The sequence below is a fragment of the Nerophis ophidion genome, linkage group LG06, assembly GCF_033978795.1.
Source record: "Nerophis ophidion isolate RoL-2023_Sa linkage group LG06, RoL_Noph_v1.0, whole genome shotgun sequence".
Taxonomy (NCBI): domain Eukaryota; kingdom Metazoa; phylum Chordata; class Actinopteri; order Syngnathiformes; family Syngnathidae; genus Nerophis; species Nerophis ophidion.
This window is the reverse complement of record NC_084616.1, coordinates 32,380,564-32,403,771: the sequence shown is the minus strand read 5'-3', so window position 1 is coordinate 32,403,771 and position 23,208 is coordinate 32,380,564. Positions and strand designations below refer to the sequence as shown.

The following is a 23,208-nucleotide window of genomic DNA, read 5'->3' as shown; positions in this document are numbered from 1 at the left end:
TTCCTGTCTTCACAATAAAAGCGCCGCTCCATCGCGCCTGCGTCAACAAAATAAGAGACCCCGAAAGCCAGCGCAAGCGAGCTAACAAGTTACGGAGTTGGCCGCCAATGTATTTCTTGTAAAGTGTATAAAAAACGAATATGGAAGCTGGACAGATAAGATGGCAAAAACCAACGACTTTCATGTGGTATTGGACAGAAAATAGGACCTTTTTTTCTCCTCCATTTGAAAACGTGGACGTCTGATTCAAATCAATGCAAGTCATCAAAATCAGGTAATACACCAACTTATATTCTTGTCTTCATGAGAGATAGGAATCTAAGTGTTAAACATGCATGTATATTCATTAAAACACCTTCAACATGTGAACAAAAACGGCAAAATAAATAAATATAAATTATATTCTGTATATATAAATGTATGTGTGTATATATATATATGTATGTATATATAATATATATATATGATATGTGTGTATAAATGATATGTGTGTGTATGTATATGTATATATGAGGTAGATCACCTCGACTTGGTCATTTACTAAGTAATTGATAAACGTTGAAAAACTTATTGAGGTGTTACCATTTAGTGGTCAATTGTACGAAATATGTACTGTACTGTGCAATCTACTAATACAAGTTTTAATCAATCAATCAAATCAATGAATGCCTACTGAGCCTATGGTGCTGTTAAGTTATTGTGGCTCAATGTGCCATTTTTTTATTTTATTTTAATGTACTCTTATTTAATATATATTATTGTTTTAGTTGCTTAAGAGATATTCCTGGCTCTGAATTTGCTATTTTTATGTTTTTGTGCATTATTTGTTGCCGTAATCAGGTTACTCATCAGTTACTCAGTACTTGAGTAGTTTTTTCACAACATACTTTTTACTTTTACTCAAGTAAATATTTGGGTGACTACTCCTTACTTTTACTTGAGTAATAAATCTCTAAAGTAACAGTACTCTTACTTGAGTACAATTTCTGGCAACTCTACCCACCTCTGCCAGCACCTCCCTCGTGACATGTTCAAAGTTCTTCCGGAGGTGGGAATTGAAACTTTCTCTGACAGGAGACTCTGCCAGACATTCCCAGCAGACCCTCACAATGCGTTTGGGCCTGCCAGGTCTGTCCGGCATCCTCCCCCTCCATCGCAGCCAACTCACCACCAGGTGGTGATCGGTAGAAAGCTCAGCCCCTCTCTTCACCCGAGTGTCCAAAACATGAGGCTGCAAATCCGATGACACAACTCCAAAGTCGATCATGGAACTGCGGCCTAGGGTGTCCAGGTGCCAAGTACACATATGGACACCCTTATGTTTGAACATGGTGTTTGTTATGGACAAACTGTGACGAGCACAATAGTCCAATAACAAAACACCACTCGGGTTCAGATCCGGGCGGCCATTCTTCCCAATCACACCTCTCCAGGTTTCACTGTCGTTGCCAACATGAGCGTTGAAGTCCCCCAGTAGGACAAGGGAATCAGCCTTGGGGAGCACTTTCCAATACTCCCTCGAGTGTACCCAAAAAGGGTGGGTACTCCGAACTGCTGTTTGGTGCGTAAGCACAAACAACAGTCAGGACCCGTCCCCCCACCCGAAGGCGGAGGGAGGCTACCCTTTTGTCCACTGGGTTGAACTCCAACGTGCAGGTTTTGAGCCGGGGGGCAACAAGATGTGTTGAAAATCTATCTTAACCATGCATTCAGCAAGACAATGTTGTTTTTGATTAATAGAAAATTTTGTAATTTTATGCGTCCGATCAGCTAAGGGGGATATGAAGACTGGAGGAGTTCATTATTAATAATAATAAGTGCCTTGTGTATAAGCCAAAAGCTCTCAGCCTATTACGTTTTACTGCTGCTGCCTTCAGCGCCTGCGGAATAAATCACACTTTTACTGCATTCCCAGAATGAAAAAGGTTTTCTAGCATAGAGCCAAAAAAAACAAAAACGCATGGGCAAAGGGACAAAAATGTACTCTTAGCTGATTTTCCTACAGGTACTGCCGGAGGAAGGTCTGGCCTGTTGAATGACAATAAAAATAGTTAACATTGGAATAAACTTTAACGCTGTTTTTAGTCCCTCTGTTTTATTCATGACAGATGCTCCAAATAGAACGTCTGCCTTCGCGGTGCTGCTGTCATTATTGGTCTTATTCTAGAATATTCTACATAACTTTGCTTACTGCTGCGAGGACAAAAACAAGCCTTGGTGCGGTTTAACGAGGGCGTCTTATTCTGATGGAGTTGCTGTGACCTGAGAAGAAGGAAGAGGTTGAAAATGGCGAGAATGAGGAAGAGGTATGTCTGCTTATTCCAAAACAAAAAATTCTATAAAGGCAGTCAAGGAGGGTTCACTTGTGTAGACGCAGGTCGTCCTTTCTATTCCACATGTGACGGGTCCGCAGCCAAACCAGAAGGGACAATCTGTATACTGTAAAGGTCAGTGTGTTTTTCTCCTATATCCATATTTGTATTCATCTTTTCTGTTTTGTTTTTTGACATTTTAGAAGAGCTGATCAACCAATAAAGGTCCGGAATGCCCAGACTGTACTCTTAAAAAGGTGATTAAACTGCAATACACACTTATCACTTGTGTTGCCAAATATTTAGACAATAATGGCTGTGTTGACTTGTTTAAAGTGCATAGTAAATCTATACTGACTACTTTAAGGCCCATGTTTTATTTCTATAGTATTGTCCCTTGAGAAGATGTGCAAGGTTTTTACTCACTTTTGTGAAATCCTGTACCGTCAGTGTAGGTTACTAGAATACAACTAGTGCTGTCAAATGATTATTTTTTATATGTAGATTAAAACTAGTACTATTTTTCAAAAACAGATTAATCCCACTTTTGAAATTGGATTACTCATGATTAATCAGAGGGTTATTAATTGCTTTAGTGGGAAATACTGTACCGTCAATGTAGGTTGATAGAATAAAACTGTTGTCAGATGATTATTTAAAAAAAAAGAAGATTAAAATTTAAATGCAAGGGGTGTACTCACTTCTGTGAAATACTATACCATCAGTTTAATAGAATAAAACTATCCATCCATTTTCGACAGGAGTTTTAGTGTAAAAAAAGAAAGTTTTATGTCTTCCAGAGCTCCTTTACCACATGGGGTCACCCAGGGCTCAATCCTTGCTCCAATCTTATTTGCGCTTTGTCTTCTCCCCCTTGGTTCTGTTTTTAGGAAGTACTGTATTGCATTTCGTTTTTATGCCGATGATTGCCAGATCTATTTTCCCATGGCACAAAATAACACGGTTCAACGTCTCATTGACTACCTGCACGACATCAAAGCCTGGCTTTCAGCTAGCTTCCTGAGCCTAAATGAAGACAAAACAGAAGTTATGTTGTTCGGTCCAAGTCGCTCTCCCTCCCCCAACGTTGACCTCGACACTCTGACCCCGTATCTCAGCGACTGTGTCACAAACCTGGGGGTAAAGTTTGACTCAGACTTTAAATTCGAAAAACAAATCAGCAGCGTCGTTCAAAAAAGCTTTTATCAATTACGCCAAATAGCAAAAGTGAAACCGCTTCTATCAGGACATGATTCGAGAAATGAATCCACGCCTTTATCTCGAATCGTTTAGACCAGTGCTCTAGAGCCTAACTAGTGTTGTGTTTTGTTACCGCGCTGGGAGGACATTAATAAAACTGCCTAAGAATAAACCCACATAAGAAACCAAGAACTCGACCTCGATCATTCTACAGTTATAACATCATTGGGCAGGCATGCTGTTTATATTGTGGGAAAGCGGACGTGAAAACAGGCTGTCGACACGTCACTCAGGTCCGCCTGGAGCTGGATGGGGCGTGGCCTCCACCTCCGCCTGAATTTCGGAGAAAATTTGTCCCGGGAGGTTTTCGGGAGAGGCGCTGAATTTCGGGAGTCTCCCGGAAAATCTGGGAGTGTTGGCAAGTATGAATACTGTTCCATCAGGGTAGGTTGATAGAATAAAACTAGTGCAGTCAAACATTCTAAAAAAGAAAAAGATTAATGATTATTAATCACAGGTTATTACTTGCTTGAATGTAAAATACTGTACTATCATTGGAGGTTTAATAGAATAAAACTAGTGCTGTCAAATATTCTTGAAAAAAAGATGAATCATGATTAATCACAGCGTGCTACTTGCTTAAATGTGAAATATCATCATTGAAGGTTGCTAGAATACAACTAGTCCTGTCAAATCACTATGTTTTTAATCAAATGAATCACACTTTTAAATTATGATTAATCATGATCAATGACAGGAATAAAACTTGTACTCTCATATGGTTCTTTTCAAAAGTCAGATGAATCACACTTTTGAAATTGGATTAATCATGATTAATCACAGGTTATTAATTGCTTAAATGGGAAATACTGTACCATCAGCGTAGGTTGCTAGAATACAACTAGTGCTGTTGTCTATTGTCTGTTCAAGATGGCGCCGTCATGTGTGGCTGGCCGTCTCCAGCTCTGTCTGGTTTTTGATTGATTGATTGAAACTTTTATTAGTAGATTGCACAGTACAGTACGTATTCCGTACAATTGACCACTAAATGGTAACACCCGAATAAGTTTTTCAACTTGTTTAAGTCGGTGTCCATATTAATCAATTCATGGTTTCTGTTTTAAATGTTATTTTCTAGTCTGTCCTTTGCCTGTATTTATTTGTTGTGTACATCCCTTTGTTCTTCAACTGTGGTTGTTTTTAAAGGGCTTTATAAATAGAGTTTGTATGGTATTTGTCACGATCAGCTTTTGCTGGAGTAGGCCACTAATGCAGAGAAGGAATAATAAGATTCCATCCATCCATTTTATCGCTTGTCCCTTAAATAACAAAACATGCACTCACAAAGGAGTAAGAAAAAGAACTAAGGACGCACACAGAAAGTGTGGAAAAACTGTGAATGCACACAAAAAGTGTAGACAGGGAACAGTTAACACCACACGGCAGCGCCGGGGAAGACCCCCAAGAACGAGAATAGTGAATGTAGCCAGAGCAGAGGAGATGAACACAACTGGAAGGGTGAAACATCAGGAATCTACTGGTGCCAATTGAATGGACTAGAGAGGTTAAGTAGTCAGGAGGAAAAAGGATATCAGATGTGCGCCCAGGTGGCTCCGCCACATAGTCTGAAAACCAGACACTGCAACACAAAGCAGAGAGGTGGCAGCAGAGTCCCCCCCCCACCGGACTGCCACCTCCCCACGCAATTATAAGTCATGTAGAAGGGATGGATCGACGATAAAGGAGCTGAAGACCCATGAGTGTTCTTTAGAACCATACCCTTCCCAGTCGAGGAAATATTTAATGCCGCTGTCTTGCATTCTGGAGTCTAAAAAAGGCCTTCATAGTCTAAGCTTGGTGACCACCAATCATCGAAAGATTGGGATGCACAAGCAGAGGGCACAGCTGACTGATGGAAACCGGCTTGAGGTTGGAGACGTGAACAATCGGATGTCACTTGATATATAGAGGCAGCTGGAGTTTGGCCATGGGCCGTTGCCGGGATGATGATACTGGTGATCTTTAAAGTTCCCCACGAACCTGGGAGGAAGTTTCCTTGAGGAGCCAGCCAATGGTAAGTCCCGAGACGACAGCGATACCTCTTGTCCAGGTGGATGTGTGAGCTAGTATCTTGTGACTTTGTGGTAGTCTACGGTTTCGAGCAACCGTCCGGGACACCGCTCTTGTATCTCGCCACACCCGATGAGCTCGACGCATGTGCTAGTGGATGGATGGGATTGTGATCCCCGACTCCTGTGAAGGAAACAAAATATATAATATTGGGCTCCCCAGGGGCAGCATGGTGTACCAGGGGTCAGTACGTGTGCCTCACAATACGAAGATCCTGGGTTCGATCCTGGGCTTGGGATCTTTCTGTGTGGAGTTTGCATGTTCTCCCCGTGACTGCGTGGGTTCCCTCTGGGTACTCTGGCTTCCTCCCACCTCCAAAGACATGCACCTGGGGATAGGATGATTGGCAACACATAATTGGCCCTAGTGTGTGAATGTGAGTGTGAATGTTGTCTATCTGTGTTGGCCCTGTGATGAGGTGGTGACCTGTCCATGGTGTACGCCGCCTCCCGCCCGTGTGCAGCTGGGATACTGACCCCGTGTCCCAGCTCGGTTGAGCATGGATGGGCTCTCCAGTTGTGGGAGGAATAGTAAATAGAAGGAATAAAAGGTGGAAAGGCCCCCACCCCCGGCATGACGTCCTTCTGGCTGAGGGTCCCGACATTGGCAGATAGCGTCTGGAAGACGACCGCCAAATAATGCAGCAGTTGGTTGTGATAATTGAGTGTCTTTCAAGAGCCAGTGAGTGCAGCGTGAAGGCATTAATTTTCTGCGGGGTCACAATTGGCTTTCGCTGGAGTAGAACCCTAACGCACACAATAATAATAAAAAGAGAATTTAGAAAAGAGTGATGAAAACTAACTAAAAGCGCGCACAAAATGTGTGGAGAGGAAACAGTCAACACTACACGGCAGCGCCACAGGAACCAGGAGCGTGATTGGAGCCATAACAGAGGAGATGAACATGACTGGAAGGGTGAACCATCAGGAATCCACAGGCGCCGAGTGAATGGACTGGAGAGCTTAAGAAGTCCGGTAAGAAATGGGTATCAGGTGAACGTGCAGGTCGCTCAGCCCCTTAGTCCAAAAACCAGACACTGTAACACAAAGCAGACAGGCGGCAACAGAGCTGCCAGAACATGACAGCTGTCAACGATTCTTTTTTCAAATCAGATTCATCACACATTTGAACTTGGATTATTTGGGATTAATCACAAGTTATTACTCGCCCAAACTGGAAATACCGTACCATCAATGTAGGTTTATGGAATAAAAATTGTACTGTCATGTTATTATTTTTAAAATCCGATTAATCACACTTTTGAATGAAGATTAATCCTGATTAATCGCAGGTAATTATTTGCTTGCATATTTGGATGAAAATGCAATTTTATTTGAAATGTTTTACTTACATTTATTTTCTCAAAAACTTGGTAGAAGTTTAATTTAGCGTTCTGCTGACGTATGCGTTGACCTGATCACTGACCGCACCACAACCCACGCTGCCTTCAGGTAACCATCCGCGGTTAATGTAAAGCAGCATGCACACTCAAAATAAACTGCACGATTAATCGGTGTTCATACATGATTAATGCGATATCTTCTGGTGATTAATCACGAGTTAAGTCATTATTTTGACAGCCTTAAATAAGAAATATTGTTATTTTTGAAAAAATTGTGTAAAATGAATGTCAAACACATCCCCGCCTCCTTTTTGTGAGCACAATATGGCTCGCCAGATTGGAATGCAGAACTATTTACATGATAGTTAACATGCTTAATGGGATGTTTGCTGCAAGAGGCTGATGGTGGGAAACTAAATCACAGTCATTTCCCTTCAATTAGTGAGTGATTAACGCTGGGTCGGAGACGGACAGATGACCTTGTGGTCACATGATGACTTTAAGTGGATCAATGCACCTCCAAACAGCAGCAGAGGAGCAGCATGTACACTGTGAAGCACATATAGACAAGACATATTTTCAGTTACGTAAATTTTATAATTGTAAGTACAGTCTCTATTATCATTATTGTATTTATGTTTTATGTTAAATATGTACATCAAATCCAATAATAAATAAAAACAATGACATAATTTTTTCATTAAAAAAACAAATATTTCATAGAGTTTTCAATGTCATCTTATCACAATATTAACTAGATCCACTCAACGTCCATTGCAACAGTCGCCCAGGAGGGTGGGGTCCCACATCTGCAGTCCCCTCCAAGGTTTCTCATTGTCATCCCATTGGGTAGATTTTTTCCTTGTCCTTATGTGGGATCCAAGCCGAGGATGTCGTTGTGGCTTGTGCAGCCCTTCGAGAAACTTGTGATTTAGGGCTATATAAGTTAACTTTGATTGATTGATTGATTGATTGATTGCTACACAGCAAAAAGTCAGTGTTCAAAAACAAGAAAAAAAAAATACAAAAATTTGGGCTATTTTATTTGAACGAAGCAAAATTATCTGCCAATAGAATAAGAAAATTCGGCTTGTCAAGACTTTCCAAAACAAGTAAAATTATCTAACCTCAATGAACCCCAAAATACCTTAAAATAAGTATGTTCTCACTAATAACAAGTGCACTTTTCTTGGTAGAAAAATAGAGACCACTTTGCTCAATATGTTGAAAAATATTCTTAAATTAAGTAAATGCTAGTGCCATTATCTTGACATCATGATATGTGCTCGGCATCATCATTTTTTTTCATGCTTGAAGTAAGAAATTATTTCTTTAAAAAAAGTAGTTTTATACTTGTGAGTGTTAATGACACATCTTTGCAACAGTTGATATTCTAGTTTCAAGCATGTTTTACTTAATATAGGTCATAACATCTCAGCAACAAGCTGTAATATCTTATTGAGATCATTTAGGACCAAAACCCCTAAAACCAGTAAAACACTCTAACATAAAATCGGCTTAGAGGGAAGAATTATCTTATCAGACAGAAAATAAGCTCATATCACCCTTATTTGAGATCTTTAATCCTACTTAGATTTCAGTTTTTGCCAGCATTTTCCTTTTGTTATTTGTGTTATATTTTGTGTTTCTTCCTTCCTGTGCCCTTTAGACTGTCACTGACTTTTTCCATATGCATGTGTTCTATACGTGTGCATCCACCTTTGCACAAATAACCTTCTCTTCACTCCTCGCCATCCTGTGTCGCATTTCTCCATCCACACTGCAGCCATTTACTAGATTACTTCCGCCCCCTTTTGCTTTTAAGCTGATGGAATTGTCTCTCTCTCTCTGTGTCTTTTGCTGACTCGGCCTGTTTCTCCTTCGACTCTTGACTTGATGTTGTTCATTCTAGGCCGCCCCCCTCCCACATATATCACTCGCCATCTCCCGCCAGTCTGCCAGCAGCCTTTAATAGTCCATGCAGGATGACTGAAAGAGAAAATGAGCAGACGAGAGAGAGATGAAAGGTTCGGAGTCACACAGTCGTTTGAGGAAAATGTCTCCTCACACCATGTTGCTGTGACGCCACAAGTCAAAAAGTGAATATTCTTTTACGTAAATGTTCTGTAGATATTATCACTCAAGGGGGCTTTTATCTGAGCTTTTATCGGACATTTTACTTACTTGTTTTTTTATATCGGACCAATATCAATATTGGATATTGTTTATATGACATTTACATTATTTATAGTATGGCTGACTGTACCGTATTCCCTTTCCGTTTCTGGACCTTCCTCAATTTTGACCCAAAGTTTTATTCCTCTTGGAGGGTTATTTCCTGCTGGAGAGTCCAGTGCCATCAATCACCCGTCCCGTGATGTCTGCGCCCTCTGCAGCTTTTGTTCGCTCGCCCGGCACACGTGTGTAGCCACGGCTGGCAGATGGGCATGCTGGCACCATCAGGTTGTGGATGAACACACGCATGCACGCACACGCACACACTATTGCAGCCAAACTGTCTTTTCATATAGACAGGAAGATGTGTATATACCAAATGATGGATGGAGAATTTACTGTATATTCTCCTGCAGTTTACTTCACAAAGTCTCTAAAAACTCTGGTACCAGAGTACAAAACCCAAAACCAGTGAAGTTGGCATGTTGTGTAAATTGTAGATAAAAACAGAATATCATGATTTGCAAATCCTTTTCAACTTATATTCAATTGAATGGACTGCAAAGACAAGATATTTAACGTTTGAACTGAAAAACGTAGTTTTTTTTTTTGTTGCAAATAATGATTAACTTAGAATTTAATGGCAGCAGCACATTGCAAAAAAGTTGGCACAGGGGCATTTTTACCACTGTCTTACATGGCCTTTCCTTTTAACAACACTCAGTAAACGTTTGGGAACTGAGGAGAACAATTTTTTAAGCTTTTCAGGTGCAATTATTTCCCATTCCTGCTTGATGTACAGCTTAAGTTGTTCAACAGTCTGAGGTCTCTGTTGTGGTATTTTAGGCTTCATATTGTGCCACACATTTTCAATAGGGGACAGATCTAGACTACAGGCAGGTCAGTCTAGTAACCACAATCTTTTACGATTAAGCCACAATGTTGAAACACGTGCAGAATGTGGCTTGGCATTGTATTGCTGAAATAAGCAGGGGCGTCCATGAAAAACAGGTTGCTTGGATGGCAACATAACCTGTATGTACCTTTTCAGCATAAATAGTGCCTTTACAGATGTGTAAGTTACCCATGCCTTGGGCACTAATACACCCCCATACCATCACAAATGCTGGCTTTCGAACTTTGCGCCTAGAAGAGTCCAGATGGTTCTTTTCCTCTTTGGTCCGTAGGACACGACATCCGCAGTTTCCAAAAACAATTTGAAATGTGGACTCGTCAGACCACAGAACACTTTTCCTCTTTGCATCAGTCTATCTTAGATGAGCTCGGGCCCAGCAAATTCAGCTGTGTTTCTGGGTGTTGTTGATAAATGGCTTTGGCTTTGCTTAGTATATTTTTACCTTGCACTTACAGATGTAGTGACAAACTGTAGTTACTGACAGTGATTTTTTTTAAGTGTTCCTGTGGTGATATACTTTACACACTGATGTCGCTTTTTGATGCAGTACCGCCTGAGGAATCGAAATTCATGGGCCTTGATGCTTACGTGCAGTGATTTCTCCAGATTCTCTGAACCTTTTTGATGATATTATGGACCGTAGATGGTGAAATCCCTTAATTCCTTGTGATAGCTGGTTGAGAAATGTTGTTCTTAAACAGTTTGCTGACTCATTTGTGCACAAAGTGGTGAGCCTCGCCCCATCCTTGTTTGAGAATGACTGATCTTTTCATGGAAGCTGTTTTTATACCCAATCATGGCACCCAACTGTTACCAATTAGCCTGTTCATCTGTGGGATGTTCCAAATAAGTGTTTAATGAGCATTACTCAACTTTGTCAGTCTTTTTTGCCTCTTGTGCCAGCTTTTTTTAAACACATGTGTGACAGTCTAAAGCCGTTGTCGCTCGGGTTCAGCAGACCACCAAGGAAGGACATCTCTTTAGCAGGTTTGACTTCTTTATTTTGCAATAAAGCTTGGCTGCAGTTTGGATCGCTTTTCAGCTCCTTCCTCCACTGCTCGTTCGCCGGTCGCTTTTCTGCCGCCGTCGTCGTCGCTGTCTGCTTTCTGTCGCTCTTGCTCTTCACGCACTGCATCTGCTGCGGACACTCCAACTCCCTTTTTGATCTCTCCTCCTTCTCCCCTTTCATACAGCAGGAGGAGATGAGTTAATTGTGTGCAGGTGTGTGTGCCACGCACCTGATTTAGATTGGGGAGGCATTGCTCCCAGCAAGCCCCGCCTCTCCGCTCCACCGCATCCTCCGCCTCCTCCGCCTCCTTGCCGCCATCTTGGGCAGGGCAGCGTGCCCTGCCCTGCCGTTGGCCCGTTGGCTCGGCCTCTCTACAACATGTTACAGGCATCAAATTCCAAATGAGCTAAGTTTTCCAGTTCGAATATTAAATATATTGTCTTAGCAGTCTATTCAATTGAATGTAGGTTGAAAAGGATTTGCAAATCATTGTATTCCGTTTTTATTTACGATTTACAAGACGTGCCAACTTCACTGGTATTGGTTTTTGTAAGAGGTTTGCTAACAAGCACCTGAAAGACTCTCAGACCATGAGTAACAAAATGATCTGGTCTGTTGAGAGAAAGATTGAACTATTTTGCGAAAATGTCAGGCGTCATGTTTGGAAGAACCCAGGCACCGCTTATCGCCAGGTCAATAGCTTCCCTACAGTGAAGCGTGGGGGTGGCAGCATTATGCTGTGGGGATGCTTTTTCAGTGGCAAAAACTGGAAGACAAGTCAGGATAGAGGGAAAAATTAATGGAGTGCCAAAACTGCACGGAGATAGGTGTGCCAAACTTGTAGCATCATATTCAAAAATACTTGAAGCTGTAATTTCTACCAAAGGTGAATCCACAAATACTTATGTACACATGATTTTTTTTTATTATTAATAAATTTGCAAAATTAAAAAGAAAAAAAAATCACATTGTCATTATGGGATATTGTGTGTAGAATAATTTATTCCATTTTAGAATAAAGCTGTAAAATAAAATGTGGAAAAGGTGAAGTGATTTGAATACTTTATGGATGCCCTGCATAACTCTATTAGAGAAAATGTACAGCATTTCTTAATTCCTCAAGTGTCATTAAGTAATATCATCACTGGAGTACGAGGCTAAACATTTCACACACAGAGAGCGAGCTAGCTGCTAAGACAGTGGTTCTCAACCTTTTTTCAGTGATGTACCCCCTGTGAACATTTTTTTAATTCAAGTACCCCCTACTATGAGCAAAGTATTTTTGGTTGACAAAAAAAGAGATAAAGAAGTAAAATACAGCACTATGTCATCATTTTCTGATTAATTAAATTGTATAACAGTGCACAATATTGCTAATTTGTAGTGGTCTTTCTTGAATTATTTGGAAAAAAAAAGATATAAGAATAACTTAAAACTTGTTGACGGATAAACAAGTGATTCAATTATAAATAAAAATTTCTACACATAGAAGTAATCATCAACTTAAAGTGCGCTCTTTGGGGATTGTAATAGAGATCCATCTGGATTCATGAACTTAATTTTAAACATTTCTTCACAAAAAAATAAATCTTTAACATCAATATTTATGGAACATGTCCACAAAAAATCTAGCTGTCATCACTAATTATTGCATCCTTGTATTTTTTTCCCACAGTTTATGAACTTACATTCATATTTTGTTGAAGTATTATTCAATAAATATATTTATAAAGGATTTTTGAATTGCTGCTATTTTTAGAATATTTAAAAAAAATCTCACGTACCCCTTGGCATACCTTCAAGTACCCTCAGTGGTACGCGTACCCCCATCTGAGAACCACTGTGCTAAGAAAACAAGAAACAACACCAAGAAATAAGTTTAAGAAGTGTAGATGGAACCGCGATACCGAAGAAAGTAAGCAGATATTAACAGGAAATGAACAAGTAATATAAGATATTACAACAGCAAGCATTGGTGTGTCAGTACTGTGGCAGTCACAACACTTAAGATAGTAAATCGGTGGCGTTGCAATATCACCGTATGATCGACATTTTGATTTTATTAAAAATATTTGATTTTGTTCATGTCTACAAAGTCAGTAAGTTCCTAAACCAGGTGTAGGGAACCTATGGCTCTAGAGCCAGATGTGGCTCTTTTGATGACTGCATCTGGCTCTCTGATACATCTGAGCTGACATTGCTTAACACGATTAGTAATAAATAATTCCGCTGGTAATCGGTGTTTAAAAATAACGTTCAACATATAAAACATTCTTATGCATTTTAATCCATCCGTCAGTTTTCAACCGCACCTGTTCAATAAGTCACATCAATGGTAAGAAGTCCATCCATCCATTCTCTACCGCTTGTCCCTTTTGGGGTCGCGGGGGTTGCTGGAGCCTATCTCAGCTGTATTTGGGCAGAAGGCGGTGTACACCCTGGACAAGTCGCCATCTCATCACAGGGCCAACACAGATAGACAGACGACATTCACACTCACATTCACACACTAGGGCCAATTTAATGTTGCCAAACAAGTATTTCATTTATTATTGGTTAGCTTCAGAAAAAAATGATATAAAATATAAGACTTATACTCTAAAAATGTAGGTCTTACTTAAAAAATGCATGCATTTAGTTGTATTCAGTGTTAAAACATATGATATGGCTCTCACTGTAATACACTTTAAAAAATGTGGCTTTCATGGCTCTCTCAGCCAAAAAGGTTGCCGACCCCTGTCCTGAACACAAAAAGACTTTGAGGACAAAAATTACTTAAAAGAGTAGCAGATAATAATTTTTAAGTTTTTTTGTAGTGATCTTGTACCATTGAGCTGGTTTTGCTACAACAATTATCCGTAAGGAAAGAGAATAAGGTCGAATATTGTGTTGATATTGTTACACTCTTAATAGCATTCACTATAGATACACTGAACATTTCACAGTTGACACATGTGATCGGTATTGGTATCGGTCCATACATGATCACTATCGGAATGTCCATTAATCCGCCGTAATCGAGACACAGCGAGTACAAAACCAGGAGATCTTTTATCGCCATGTAGCTGAGCGACATATAATAATGGCCTTATCTGGTCATCACCTCTGGAGGAGGAGGAGGAGGCCATTATTACCCAGAAATCAGTGCATCTTCCCCCGATAAGAGACTGTAATTTAGCACTTTTCTTTGCCCGACACCCCTTTAATTGGACAATAATGAACCCAAGGCTGCTTCATTCTGTGTTTCGCTGGCATGAAGGAGCTTGAGAAATGAATAACATTTGGCTGAGCAGGTCAACCTGGGATAGGCTCACCCTCTGATGAAGACATGGTTTTTGAAATTGTGCCTGAAATGGTGGAATTAAGAGCATCTTGATATTGACCCGGGCCGACAACAAGGATGAGGAGGCCAAGTGTGTGCTTGCAGCAGAGGAATGACCAGGGATGCACATGGAGAGGGAGCTGAGGCTAGGGAGGGAGCACAGGATGATGATGAGGAGGAGGAGGCTCAGACGAAGGGTGATGTCACCTCTAAGAGGCAGCCAATTAGAGAGAGGCAGGCCGAGGGAGAGCGCGGCCGGAGGAGGGTGTGTTTTTCCTCTCACTGCAGCATCAGCACGGCACTGAGGAGCACATTGCACAGTGAAGAAGAAAAAGGAGGAGGAGGACAGCAGCAACAGATAGGCCACAGCAGGAGTTGTTGCAGGAAAAGGAGCATCCGTGGAGGTAGGAGGGGCTTTGTGTGTGTGTGTGTGTGTGTGTGTGTGTGTGTGTGTGTGTGTGTGTGTGTGTGTGTGTGTGTGTGTGTGTGTGTGTGTGTGTGTGTGTGTGTGTGTGTGTGTGTGTGAGAGTGTGTCCTCCCTCAGGCTGTATCCATCACCTCTGCAGAGAAAAGCCTTGTCAGCATGATTTATTTGTGTTTTTGTCACTTGTGAGTGCAGCTGCAGTGTGTGTGTGTGTGTGTGTGTGTGTGTGTGTGTGTGTGTGTGTGTGTGTGTGTGTGTGTGTGTGTGTGTCTATAGTCTGCACTAAAGGAGGTGATGAGAGGATTAAATGAGGCCGTTACAGAAATGGCATCACACCTTAGGCTCATCTACATATGTAAATGAGGTATTTCCTAGTGAAATGTCTCCTCACCTGCAGGCATTATGTCAGGAGTGTGTCCTGTTATTATCACTTGTTGGAATCTACTCAGTGCTCCAAATAACCTGTTGGACTTTCCTTCTCCTCTGACATCATGTTTTATATTCATAATGCCGCCTTACGTTTGCCCTTCTTTGCACAGAAGTCTGCACAACTGATACAAAAAAAAAAAATGTTTGACCCAGGCAAAAACAAAGCAATTTCTCTCCCCTAATGGGCGAGCGGTGTCATGTTGAATGCGTGATTGTGTGATTGTGCCGCAACAATTTCCAATGCACATGAAGCAAGCGCCAGGCTAAGCCACATGGGGAACATCACATGCGGAACAGACAGCAACAATTTTCTAGTCTGCTGCTCTTATCTCTACTGCAGCGGCATTGACGGTGCTCTCTCTCTCTCACACACACGCACGCACACGCACGCACACACACGCACACACACACACACACACACACACACACACACACACACACACACACACACACACACACACACACACACACACACACACTCATGAAGGTGGGATTTAAATAAGGAGAGGGTAGCTATGTAAGTGTAACCGTCACAGGAAGTGAAAATAAGGGTGTGGCAACACGGACATGGGCCTAGAGACGTGCACAAGAACACCTGGCTGCACGCCATACAGTGGGGCAAAAAAGTATTTAGTCGGCCACCGATTGTGCAAGTTCTCCCACTTAAAATGATGACAGAGGTCTGTAATTTTCATCATAGGTACACTTCAACTGTGAGAGACAGAATGTGAAAAAAAATCCAGGAATTCACATTGTAGGAATTTTAAAGAATTTATTTGTAAATTATGATGGAAAATAAGTATTTGGTCAACCATTCAAAGCTCTCACTGATGGAAGGAGGTTTTGGCTCAAAATCTCACGATACATGGCCCCATCCATTCTTTCCTTAACACGGATCAATCGTCCTGTCCCCTTAGCAGAAAAACAGCCCCAAAGCATGATGTTTCCACCCCCATGCTTCACAGTAGGTGTGGTGTTCTTGGGATGCAACTCAGTATTCTTCTTCCTCCAAACACGACAAGTTGAGTTTATACCAAAATGGATACATGGATGATACAGCAGAGGATTGGGAGAATGTCATGTGGTCAGATGAAACCAAAATAGAACTTTTTGGTATATACTCAACTCGTCGTGTTTGGAGGAAGAAGAATACAGAGTTGCATCCCAAGAACACCACACCTACTGTGAAGGTTGGGGGTGGAAACATCATGCTTTGGGGCTGTTTTTCTGCTAAGGGGACAGGACGTTTGATCCGTGTTAAGGAAAGAATGAATGGGGCCATGTATCGTGAGATTTTGAGCCAAAACCTCCTTCCATCAGTGAGAGCTTTGAAATTACAGACCTCTGTCATCATTTTAAGTGGGAGAACTTGCACAATCGGTGGCCGACTAAATACTTTTTTGCCCCACTGTGGATGTACAGCACATAGATACACTGCTTGCCCTCCACTAAACAGCAGGAAACAGTTGGCAGCAGTTATGAAAATGACATATTTACCTAATCATAGGTGTTACTGACCACTCTGTTAGTAAATATCTACGTTCTATTCTGTTTTGTCAACTTTTGTTGATTGTATTACAAGCATGGGATTGCACTATATTGCCAAAAGTATTTGGCCACCTGCCTTTACTCACATATTTGAACTTAAAGTGCCATCCCATGAAATTGTCCAAAATGTTTTGGTATCCTGGAGCATTCAAAGTTTCCTTTCACTGGAACTGAGGGGCCAACTCCTGAAAAACAACCCCACACCATAATTCCTCCTCCAACGAATTTCACTCGGCACAATGCAGTCCGAAATGTAGTATTCTCCTGGCAACCTCCAAACCCAAAATGTGATTCATCAGTCCAGAGAAGGCGTCTCCACTGCTCTAGAGTCCAGTGGCGGTGTGCTTTACACCACTGCATCTGAAGCTTTGCATTGGACTTGGTGATGTATGGCTTAGATGCAGGTGCTCGGCCATGGAAACCCATTCTATGAAGCTCTTTGCGTACTGTACGTGGGCTAATTGGAAGGTTACATGAAGTTTGGAGCTCTGTAGCAACTGACTGTGCAGAACGTCTTTGCACTATGTGCTTCAAAGTCCGCTAACCCCTCTCTGTCATTTGACATGACCTTCCACTTGGTGGCTGACTTGCTGTTTTTCCCAAACTCTTCACTTTTCTTATAATAAAGTTGACTTTGGAATATTTAGGAGCGAGGAAATTTCACGACTAGATTTGTTGCACAGGTGGCATCCTATGACAGTTCCACGCTGGAAATCACTGAGAGCGGACCATTCGTTCATAAATGTTTGTAGAAACAGTCTCCATGCCTAAGTGCTTGATTTTATGCACCGGGCCAAGTGATTAGGGCACCTGATTCTCATCCTTTGGATGGGTGGCCAAATATTTTTGGCAATATAGTGTATGTTTAGACTGGACTTTATCCTAGTTAAAAATATATTCTGCAGATTGAGGCCTAAAGACAGGCTGATGTCGTATACAGTCGTCCCTCGCCACATTGCGCTTCAAATCTTAAAAATTCACCAAATTTTTTTGGATGCTTTTATTTTTTCAAAGCATATTCTATCATTTTTTGGTCTCCAGGGTGAAGCATTTTCATGCATAAAAATGACTAAATAAACTAAAAATATCAATACTACAGGAGTAGTAGGACCAAACCAATCAGAGCCTGCTGTTGAGTATTATGGCCCCTGATTGGTTCACCCTCAGACAGCCTTACTTGATTATATTAAAAAAAGACGACTAATGGGTGTTATTTTATGTCAATAGGGCTCTCATACCGTTGAAACGACATATTTAAAAGATTGTAAACAGTTTGTGTGCACTGGCTTAAATCGTTATTAATGAATCTTAGTGGAAATTCATTTACTTCGGTCATGTTTGAAACCAATTAACAGCGATAAACGAGGGACTGATTCAGTGCCATTTCATTTATTAACAAAGAAGTAATCTCTAAAATACTACTCCAGTGTAATCCTGGTTAAATTACCATTTTTTATGGATAATATGATATCCCACAAATTATTGCCGATAAATCATCTCACTGTGAGCATTATTTTGAGACCAGTAATCACAATATATAAGAGTGATAATGCAAGTAACCCTTTCAAAATCAATAACACTTTATTTTCTTACCATTGTGATTGGAAGTTCAATAACGAGTAATTATCCTAAATGAAAATAAAACCGAACATCAACCTCTGTTAGCAAAAACTGTAACTTCAATAAATATTAAAGTGCAGGTTTTTATCCCCATTTAGAAAAACTGGGTCAGGTGGTTTGTTTTCGTTGTTATGGTAGGTAGGTAGGTCTTTATTGTCATTGCACAAGTACAACAAAACTTTGTTTTCAGCACAAACCCGTTCAAGATTAGACAAACAAACAGTGTATATACAGTTACAGAACAGGAACGCTGATGGGTTGCCACAAGGCGCCCCGTAAAAGTTGGGGAAAAGGTAAACGCTGGGGTAGGATGGGTAAAAAAAATACAAATTAGGCTTGGCTCTTGAGAGGGCCCTGTCAGGCTTGCCACTGACAGTTTGTTTGTGTTTCAGTTTCTCCTCTGTGTGTTTAGTATTTGCTGTCCTTAGTTCCTGTCAGCACTCTTATTTTGGTTCAGCTTCCTGTTTGTCTCCCTGAGTGCTTTGTTTCCCTTCAGCTATGGCTGATTGGCACCTGGCCACACCTGATGTCAATTAGCCAGCTCCGGTTTTACCTCCTTTGTTCCTCCAGTCAGTGCTGGATTATTGTCGCTCTTGTGTCGTTGCTACCTGTCGTGATTTGTCGATGTCATCATTAGAGCTACTACCTGTCGTGCTACTATTTGTCCTTGTCGTCGTAGCGGTAAGCTGTTTCTTTTAGCTATTTGTAGTTTGTTATCTCCCAGCTTTTTGGTTTCGTGTTTTCTTGTTAGCCATTAGCTGTTTCCAGTTTTTCTGTTTCCTGCTAGATAGCTGTTAGCTTCCACGCTAGGCCTTTTGTTTGTTATCCGCCCACATGCGCGCTTTTGGTTTGAACCCTTTGTTGGGTTTTGTTGTAGTTGTTTATATTAAAACCATGTTTTCTCACTCCTTCTCTGCAACTTGGGGTTCGTTATCAACAAACTTTGACAGGCCCAGTCTAGAGAGGAGAAAAAACCTCCATAGCAAAGCACATATACATATTACAACATCTCAAGACTGGCAACAGAGAGGGATTGGGGGCCACGGTGGCAGGCTGCAGCTCTTCAGGTGCTGCCCATCCATCCATCCATCACCTCTAAGGGATTTGCGTTGTTGTTGTTGCGGCCAAAGCTAGTCTGTTGTTACAGGGACAAAGATTGTGGATGGATGACAGGAGGGTTCACTCTGTTCATTTAATTTTACTATTGAATAAACACACCTAGGTGCTGAGAGCAATGCACAGAGTGAACCCTCTTGCACCTTGTTTGACAGAAAACAAACGCACACGAGCAAGACAATTTATTGACGTTGGCAAAGTTATCAAGTTAATTTTCATTTGTTGTTCAATTAACTGATTTATTGATTGCATTTATTTATCTCAACTCAGGCCTTCTACATGGTTATTTCTATATTAAGTACTACCATTATTTAATACAGTTTAGTATGCATATCATGCAGAAAAAGTTCAGCTTTTAAGCCATTTGTGAGGCAAATACACACATGAGATGATGCTAAATTGAAGCATGGCTAGAGGTGGGGATGCTTTAACACACACGAAGGCGAGGGCCAGGTGAAAAGAGTATCATGTAGCAAAAGAGAGTAGGGAAGGGTAAACGTCACAAGCAAATAGGATACATCACCACACACATGCGTGCGCATGCAGAATCGCTGCAGAGACGTCTACAGCCTAACTTGAAGCCATGTTGTCGTCAGACTAGACTTGCCGCCTCGGCTAATACTCTATGGTGAAAAATCTTATCACCCCTCCTTTGACGCTGGCCCTTTAAATTGAGCCTTTCCATCAAAAAGATGGATGGAAAGAAGGATTGGGGCGAGGAGCAAAAGCAGAAGGCTGAATCTGGGTGGAAAAGATTAAGACGGTGGTGGTTACATCTTTTAATGACTTCACTCTTCAAGGAGGGGGGTGAGGGGTCAGCTGTCGGTGAAGACACAGAGCAAGGTCTCAACATATGCGAATACTCATGAGATGCAAATGAATACTACTCAGTGGACTAGTGGTTAGAGTGTCTGCCCTCAGATTGGTAGGTTGTGAGTTCGAACCCTGGCCGAGTCATACCTGAGACTGTAAAAATGGGACCCATTACCTCACTGCTTGGCACTCAGCATCAAGGGTTGGAATTGGGGGTTGAATCATCAAAAATTATTCCTGGGCACGGCCACCGCTGTCGCTCACTGCTCCCCTCAACTCCCAGGGGTTGATCATGGGTGATGGGTCAAATGCAGAGAATAATTTTGCCACACCTCGTGTGTGTGTGTGACAATCATTGGTACTTTTTGAACTTTAACTTTAATATTTATTACTCTTGAAGCACTATACTACAATAACACATTTACCTCTGCCTGGGAGGTTATTTTTCTCCATTGTGCATTATATCAACATAGATATCCATAGTCTACACATTGATGACGACCTGGTAAAAGTAATAAAAAATGGGCAAAAATGAAAAAAGATAATGTCTCTAAATATAATATATTTATCAAATATTATATAAGTGAAGAGAAGTGAATTATATTTATATAGCGCTTTTCTCTAGGGACTCGAAACTTTTTACATAGTGAAACCCAATATCTAAGTTACATTTAAACCAGTGTGGGTGGCACTGGGAGCAGGTGGGTAAAGTGTCTTGCCCAAGGACACAACGGCAGTGACTAGGATGGCAGAAGCAGGGATCGAACCTGGAACCCTCAAGTTGCTGGCACGGCCGCTGTACCAACCGAGCTATACCGCCTCAACTTTATCATTGAATAATTCCATATTTAATTAATCCTAACCATTTTTTACATTGATACCACACGCCCCCATTTAATGCATTTTCTTTTTTTTTTATTTACAGTATATTATTTGAACTACTTCATTACTTAAAATTATTTACAATTATTAAGAGAAGATTATCATCAAATGTAATGGAGTAATTTTTAGGTATGATTAGATTGGATTAGATTAGATTAGTTTAGCTTGCTTAATTGTCATTTTTAACCAACTGTCGGAAGTGAGAGGCAGATATTTCAGTACCAGAATAAAAATATACTTTCCACTTTTTTTCTTCTTCTCTGAATACCACAGACTGAGCAGTCTTGTTCAAATGTTACAAACGGAGTTAATGAACTTTACTTGGAAATAGTTTCTGTGGATACCATGTCAGCTCATTTTGTGAATCTTTTTTGATAATCGGGTAATCATACCCAGAATGCTGATGCATGCAACTCATAAAATGGTTTGTACGGAAATATAAACAATAGTATTTTCATTTAAGAGGACGTGAAACAAATTACAGAAACCAATAAAGAACCACTGGTAAAAATTATGAAAATATAAATAATGCAACATGGTTCATATAGTGTGTGTCAATGTATGTGTATATATAAATGTTAAATGGGTTAAACTTGTATAGCACTTTTCTATCTTCAAGGTACTCAAAGCGCTTTGACACTATTTCCACATTCACACACACATGCAAGGCCCTAAGCAAGACCCATCAGGAGGAGCCAGGGTGAAGTGTCTTGCTCAAGGACACAACGAACGTGACGAGGTTGGTAGAAGGTGGGGATCGAACCAAGAACCCTCAGGTTGCTGACACGTCACTCTCCCAACTGTGCTACGCCATCCCCATTGTATATAAATATGGTAATATATTGCTTTAGTGTTTCAGTGAGTGTCCTGTAAAGGCTTAATTTCTTTTTACACTTTTCTGATGAAACCTGACGTCGTTTTACCTACCAATGCTAAAACACAGTTCAAACACCGCACAGGTTTATTATGTTTGCATATAAATTAGCCTGGATTAGGAGCTCGGTGTATTCCGAATACGACTTGAGACGAAGACACACTCACGCTTTGGAATTGGATATTGATATTTCAGCTCTTCCTGCATGAATGTTCATGGGATGCTAATGTCAGAGGCTGGCCGGTGTCCAAAAGGCCTTCAGTGCTGCATGGTGTCGGAGGAAGCAGAGGTCTGCTTTCAGTCTGACAGTCGAGAGCAACTTGCACTTCCTTTTCTTTTAGCCTCGGGCCAGCTTCTCCACTTATGCACTTTCCGGAACATTCTCTGGTGTTTTTTATATTCAAGCGATGATTGCTGATTGGGGTAAAGCAAGATCCATTATGTTGAATCAACTCTTTCATGTTTTTTCTAGTGACACATAGGCTTACAATTACCAAACGTTCAAAAGCCTTGCAAGGAACTCCCCAGGTTGCTGTTTGATGCCGAGCGGGGCCGCTGTGTGTCAAAGGAGGGGGGGATTGTGTTGCCGCGCTGTCAGGGGGCTTGCAGGAGAATACATTGAGGTGATTTAGTGGGCTCGGGGTTGGATTGATTGACAGGCCAGCTGCCTCTAATTACATATGTGGAGGCCTGCACATGAGAAGGCAGGCTGGAGATGGAAAGATTGATTTCAACGTGAGAGCACCGACCGGTATGGATTGGATTTATATTCCAGTTCCACTCAACCGTCTTCATCTCTTCTTAAATGGCAAACTTTGCTCTTTCCGTAATTGGAATGTCCACAAAGAAGCTCGAAAATTATTATTGCAGTTGTCATCTGTAATGGAGGTCAGCACGGTGGCACAGGGGTTAGTATGTGTGCCTCACAATACAAAGGCTGGGCTCGGAATCTTTCAGTGTGGAGTTTGCATGTGGGTTCCCTGCGGGTACTCTGGCTTCCTCCCACCTCCAAAGAGTTGATTGATGCCAATCAACCTGGTTGATTGGCAACACTAAATTGGCCCTGGTGAATGAATGTGAGGGTGAATGTTGTGTG

The 23,208-nt window shown here is 41.2% G+C and overlaps 1 protein-coding gene across 4 annotated transcripts in view; it reads left to right on the top strand.

The window, feature by feature from the left end:
• The first annotated feature begins 14,644 nt into the window (after positions 1-14,644).
• Positions 14,645-23,208, top strand: part of l1cama (L1 cell adhesion molecule, paralog a) — a 97,227-nt gene continuing 88,663 nt past the window's right edge. For 3 of the 4 annotated variants that reach the window (XM_061903409.1, XM_061903408.1, XM_061903406.1), the window contains exon 1: positions 14,646-14,810. The gene's annotated coding sequence lies outside the window, so the exon portion shown is untranslated. Of the gene's footprint in view, positions 14,811-23,208 lie in introns of all 4 variants that reach the window. The other variant, XM_061903407.1, reaches the window with a different exon arrangement.